This window comes from Hydra vulgaris, chromosome 14 (genome assembly GCF_038396675.1).
Source record: "Hydra vulgaris chromosome 14, alternate assembly HydraT2T_AEP".
NCBI lineage: Eukaryota > Metazoa > Cnidaria > Hydrozoa > Anthoathecata > Hydridae > Hydra > Hydra vulgaris.
This window is the reverse complement of record NC_088933.1, coordinates 33,755,001-33,762,596: the sequence shown is the minus strand read 5'-3', so window position 1 is coordinate 33,762,596 and position 7,596 is coordinate 33,755,001.

Below are 7,596 nucleotides of genomic sequence, written 5' to 3'. Positions count from 1 at the left end.
ACTTTCTTTGAACAAGTTTTAGCTTTTTTTTTAAAATGCAAATTTTTTGATGGCTTGTTTCAAGTTTTTTATTTAATTCCATATAGCTAGAGCAGCACTCATCCACTATAGTCGATTCTTTGTTTTCATTATCTACTTCAGTTTGCAACTTTATTGCCTATAATATATATAAATATAAATATATAAATATACAGTGCCGGTTTTAGCATTACCAGCGCCCTGGACGAGATTTCTTTGGCGCCCCTAGCTCAATTTAACCCCATTCAAAAAAAGGCAAAGGGTAAAATAACCAATTAGTTTCGCCCCTTTAAATTATTCGACGCCCTGGGTCATCGCCCAACCAGGCCCTACCCTAACGCCGCCATTGTATATATATATATATATATATATATATATTTATATATACATGTATATATTTATACATTATTAGATAAATAAATATATATATACAAATATATATATATAAACATATATATATATATTTATTTAGACATACATTAATAAATGAATATATTAACTTTAATATATATATATATATATATATATATATATATATATATATATATATATATATATATATATATATATATATATATATATATATATATTCATATATATATATATATATATAAATATATATATACATGTATATATTTATACATTATTAAATAAATAAATATATATATATATATAAATATAAATATATATATATATATATATATATATATATATTTATACATACATTAATAAATGAATATATTAACTTTAATATATATATATATATATATATATATATATATATATATATATATACATATAAATACAAATATTATATATATATATATATATATATATATATATCATAAATATATTTATTAATTTACTATTTACTATAAACAGCCTCAGGAAACGTTGGGTTGTAATACACTAACATTGCCCAACTAATGATTCATACAGCAATGTGTAAGCTGTTTACCTTGCAAATATGTTACAAGCCTCAGGCATTTTGCATCGGGTAATTAAGAACCAAAAGGTGCATACTGATATATACTTAAATCTAGTTATATATTTTGAATATATATAGTAAATATTCAAAATATATAATTATTAACCTTTTTTAGAAACCTAAAAAAGGTTTGCAAAGCACAAACTTCTACATATATATATATATATATATATATATATATATATATATATATATATATATATATATATATATATCAAAAAATTAGAAGTTTTGTTCGGAGTTGCGCTATCCAGTTATTATTGAGATCAGTGATTTCTTCGAATGAGTTTAAAAATAATTCTATTTTCCATCTTCCAGGTATTGAAACAATTTTGACCAAATCCTCTCTTTTTATCCATCAGCCAATATTGTTGTTATTGGCGCCTTTAATGCTCATCACATTGAATGGCTTGGTCAGAGTGTCAGTATCTATGCAGGCATTAAAGCCCACAAATTTTGTCTTTCTCAATCCCTAACTCAAATGGTCAACTTTCCAACTCGCTTTCCAGACTACCCGAATCATTTACCTTCTTTACTCGACTTAGGGACTTATGTCTTGTTTCAAATCCTAGTCAGTGCTCAGTTTCTCCACATTCACTTTTAGGTGCATCTGATCACAGTTTGATCTCTCTAAAACTATATTCTTATTCTTCTTCATCAACTACTCTACACTCCGTGATTTTTTTCGTGATGGCCCTTGGGTAGAAATCTTTCGTCTTTCTGTTGACAAATGTGCTTCTTACATAACTTTGTGGATTCAGACAGGCATAGAATCTTTCATTTCCTCTCGATGATTCCAGATTAGGCCTCACTCTATATTATGGTTTTCCTCACAAATTACTGCTGCAATTTCCAATTGAAACCGTTACTTCCATGTCCACCAGCAAAACAATTCTCAAAATATAGACGTCTGTTTATTACTGCTAGAAACTATTATAAAAAGGTTTTGAATAACGCAAAAGCCAGCTACTCTCAGGTCATGAAATCTTATATTTCATTAAAAAAATTAGGCTCTCGTGACTTCTGGAGAATAGACTTCTTTAATAGTATCAACAATAAAGGCAAATCTGTAGTTCCACCTCTCTTGTATGGTTCAGACTTTATCACCTTACCTAAAGACAAAGCTGAGTTTTTTGCATCAATATTATCTCTCGATTCCACTAGCTACGTTCTACCTGATTAAGACGTCAAATAGGTTGATCCATTGCTTGACATACGTATCACTCCAGCTTCTGTATCTAAATTGGTTTCCTGCTTAGACTCTTCTACAGCTTTTGGCCCGGACAACATACCTGTTGTAGTCTTGCAGAAGTATTCTCCGGAGCTGTCGTTTATACTTTCACAACTATTCAACAAGTGCTTATTTGAGTTTTGTTTTCCAGCCTGATGGAAAGCAGCATCTGTTATCCGTATTTTCAAAATTTCTGAAGAGCAATCTGATTCATTTAACTACCGTCCCATAAGTCTTCTTCCTATCATAAGCAAGGTTTTAAAATCTTTAGTTCACAAACACCTCTTATCTTGAACCTAATAACTTAAGGTGGCAAGGCTAATGCCATTGCCTTTGACATTTCTAAAGCTTTTGATAAAGTTTGTGATGCTGAACTTCTCCATAAGCTTTCTTCTTACAATGTATCTGGTAACATCTTTAGGATTATTGAATCCTTCCTTTCCAATCGTAGCATTAAAATTGTACTTGATGGACAGCAATCTTCTTTTTAATCTGAAGCTTCAGGGGTTCCTCAAGGTTCAATCTTTGGCCCTATACTTTTTTTAATTTGCATTAACAATCTTCCATATATTCCTACATCTAAGGTGGCATTGTTTGCTGATGATACTACCAATTATTCTTGTCATTGCTTGGAGGGGAAATTTGAGCTCGAAAAGGATCTCACTTCTGCTACCGCATGAGGCTCACAGTGGCTGGTGAACTTTACCTCAGACAAAACTCAATTTTTTTCAGCCAATAGTTATAGCTATAACTTAGATTTTCCTGTATTATTGAATGGTAATGTACTCGATGAGTCATCTACCTTTATTTTCTAGGATTAACTTTTACTTCCAATCTTTTCGGGAAACCATATATCAAATCAGTTTCAAAATTAGCAGCTGCTAAGGTTGCGTCTCTTTATCGAACTCGACACTTTCTTACTCCGGATTCTATTCTCTAACTCTATAAATCTTAAATCCGGCCTAAAAAAAGTTAAAAAGCTGTCTTTTACATTAAATACAACTATTTTTTGTATTTTAATCTTTTGTTTTGTAATACGCTCTTGTTTTGTAATACGCTCTTTTGTTTGTAATACGCTCTTAACCCTTAATTCTCAAATATGTCTTTTTTCAAGGTACTCGAGTAATAAAATGAACAAGGTTCATAAGTATTAATAATTAAAAAACGAAATTATAAACAACACTTTAATATATTATTATAAAAAAGATAATAACATTAAAAAATGAGAATGCCCTCACCAGTTGTTTAAATGAAACTTTATCCAAAAGCTTCCAATTTAAGTCTAGAAAATCATTTACATTATTAATTGGCAGTTCAAGTTGTTCAAAAATGCGTTCAGTAGATTCAAATCCTCATTCAGTCAATGTTTGTAGATGTTGAGTATTGATAAAAACCTGACTTTTGACTTCTAACAAGGTTGATTTTAATTCGGCCAATATTGTAAAAGTCTGTTGAGAAAAGATTTTAAAAAATAATTCCTGAATCTAAATCTGAATGTTCAGCACCTTTTGCTACCAGCTTTGAAATAAAGGTATTATTTTGGCTATTTTCTTATATACTATGATTGACAGTTAGAACATTAATAGTAATTTAATAGCTCAAACCTTTTAACGACGACCATACCAAGGATATCAGACAAAAAAAAAAAAAAAAAAAAAAGAGAAATAAAACTGTCCACAAAAATTTGTATACTGTATTGGGCACATTTAAGTTTATATTTATCATATTGAGAAATAATAGTAAAACAATTTAATAAATAAATTAAAAAATAAATAAAATAAAATTTTTGTGTACTACCAATGCGATAGAGATTACCATCCAACATTTACAAGACTAACTTTACCCACTATTATTAGGGATTGCGATTTCTCACACTTTTTCCATTACCGGGATGGCCGGAATTATTTACATTGTTCCGGGATCCCGGGAAAATCCCGGGAAAAAAGTCATCACGGAAAATATAAATAAATACACTTTTTTATTTTTCTATTTAATTTTTGTAACTGTTTACAGTTTTAAAGTGACTTCTGAGAAAAACCAGCGCATCGAGATGGCTGTCTCTCAATCTAGTTCTATAGTTTGTAAAAAAAAAATCCAGTTGAACTAAATACCATTTCAGCCTCTTCACTGGAAGGACAAATAGTTAAAAGCGCATTATAAAGCATATCTAAGTTATGCGATCTTTTATTAGTAGCTTCAAATAGATTGAATTTTTGACGCATAGTTGATTTATTGCATTTGACTTCAAAAACATCTTTTTTTTTACAAATTTTTCTAATCTGGCAGCCATAGATTCAGATAATTGATTTATATTAACAAAACTATTGTTAAGTTTTCTATCGCTATTTTCTTTTATTTATGGATTTTATATATATTTTAATTATGGGAAAAAGTCAACCAGCTATTTCAATTGCTAAGTTTATCATAACTGCTTTAGATGATATGCTAAATAAGTCATCATCCATATCACTTTTTAAAGGTTGTGGATTATCTAAAAATCTTAGTAAACCAACAAGATCTTTTTTTTTTCTTTGACATATTCTTTCAGTTAAAGTATTTTTTAGATGTTTTGCTTGGTAGCAATCTTGAATATCAAGTTCTTTAACCAAAAATTTTAATGTGTCGTCAGCTGTTAATGAAGTTGCTTCCATTCTGCAAATCATTTCAGTACCTAAGATTATAGGCTCCAGACTTTTTGCTAAATTTTCAATTACTGTAAGTTCATCATCAGACAACATTACGTTTTCTAAACTGAAATCCACCAGACATTTAAAAACTGCTTTTTTAACTTAAATAAATCTATAAATCATGGTCAACATTGACTTCCAACGGATTTTTGAATCCAACATTAGCACTAGCTCTTGTCCAAATTCATTTTTAGAATAATGTTTTATAGAATCCAATTTTAAAGAAGATCTTTTAAAAACTACAACTATTTTTCGAACTTTAACCAAAACTTTATAAAGCTCAGGAACAAGATCAAGAGCTTGGTCACCAATTTCATTTTGTTGATCCTCCTCCTCCTCATCATCATCGTCATCATCAAAAACATCATCTTTAATATCTTTGTCATTAGCACTTTGATTATTATTTTCAACTTTTTTTTATAGATCACATCAACTACAGCTAAATGTATTGCATGAGCAAAACAAAAATGATATTCAGAAAGCGAAGTATTTCCTAATTTTTATATAACAGAAGCACCATCAATTGTTATGCAAACTAGATCATTTGTAAGACTTACATTAAACATGTTTAATTTTTTGATGAGTAGTTCAAGGCAATCATTTGAATTGTGCAGTCCTAACATTCTCTCTAGCCCATGATTAATAAAGCCTTTATTAAAGTGTAAATTTATATTCATAAAATTTCTGCATATTTTGAATATTCATCCAAACTGATACTAAACTTGCATTTTTTTTCTTTTATTTCGAGTATCTTTCTTTTATTTTCTGCGACTATTTCTATATAATATTTATATATAAGATTCATAACATCTGTTTTCGATTTAGGTAGAGTGAAGCCTTTATCACGAAGCAACTCACGAGTTTGATCCGATTCAATCATTGCATTTATAGAAAACCATTCAATAACAGCAAAACGAGCCAATTGTCCTCCCAATGAAACTTTTTTTTGTCATGGAATCGATTGTTAATTGAGAACAAAGTTTTTTATTTGATGGTTCTTCTTCTTTATTTAAAATATTATTATGGAGTTTTTCTAAATGCTTTTTCAATCCAACAGTGGAACCACCGTTGCATAGTGATATTTTTGGAGAATGCTTGCATAGTGCCGTCGGCTTTTTTAAGACCAAAATTACTCCAAATCTTCGAAGTTTTAAGATTTAAAGACAATTTTTAAAATTTTCTAGTGCGTTGCGATATATTTCAATACGTAAACAATGTAAATAAACAATATTTCTTATGGTCCGGAAAACAAAAATTCTGACTTTGGCAGGAAAGTTAAAAATATGTGTACAAAAATCCCGGGAAACCGGAAAAATGTTCCCGGGATTTCGGGAAATTTGAATAAAATTTTTCACAGGGAACAATTTCCCGGGAATAATCAGTAACTATTTTATTAGGGGCCTAAAAAAAAGTTCTTTTAATATATAAAATATATTTAGAGAACAAAGTTTTAACTCTTAATGTCTATTTTATATAAACAAATGTTAAGTACTGTTTACGCTTTAAAGGTTGACAAATTTCATCAACTTCTGTTTGTAAATCTGAAGTATAATGGGCATCTTTTAACCTTTCTGTTTGTAGTATGTATATTATTTTATATATCAAGTAAGACTTTATAATACTTAGACTAAATATTTGACAGCTTGACATTTAAAATTTTTTCATTTATCTAGCAACAATTTAGCCACAAAACAAAATTTTTTGAAAAAAATATCAAAGTTTAAAGCTCTTCATGTACATACCTGCAACATACTTGAGCCGGATTTGATGCTGTGTCCATGAAGTAAAAAAAGATGTTAAACTAAGTATTGACTTATCAATAGATTCTTGTCTTGCAAAAGGGGCCCAGTAACAACGATTTATTTTGCCGTCTCTATCTGCTAACAGCCATGCATTAGGTATCACCGATAAGATACAACTGCATATAAACCCTTGCTCATGATAAGTCAATTGAATTGAAGAAAAACTACTATAGCAAAAACGCACACATTTATAAACATATACATATATATATATATATATATATATATATATATATATATATATATATATATATATATATATATATATATATATATATATGTATATATAAGAAAAGTTATAATATCCAACATAAAACGTATAAAGTACATAATACAATAAATACATAATAGTACATAAGTACAAAAATAAGTACAAAAAGTACATAATAGTACAATTAAAATCAAAAAAACATTTTAAAGTATAAATCCTTTATATAATACCTTAATCTGTTTCTATGATAAACTCCATATAGAATATAATAATCTAGTTATCAAAAATATAATTTGTTATTTTATCATTATTACTATATTATTATTGTTGACAAAAAATAAAACTTAGAGTATAAAATTTATTTCAGTAAAAATTTACAGTAAAAAAGTTGCTTAAAGTATAACATTTTCTTAAGTTACTCCTTTTAAACAATTATTTTATAATTAAAAAAAGTCAGACACATTAAATAAAACAAATGATGCATTAAAATAAATTGCAAATTTTTCAAATCATTATTCATTATATATAAATTCTTTTAAAACTAATTGGAAGCAGTGTTTTTTTCTAAATGTCTTAAAAAAAGAAGTCAGTCATATTGAAAATTGGGTCAATAAAATATTGCAATATTTAATAATAATACTTACTATGGAGTTGAAGTT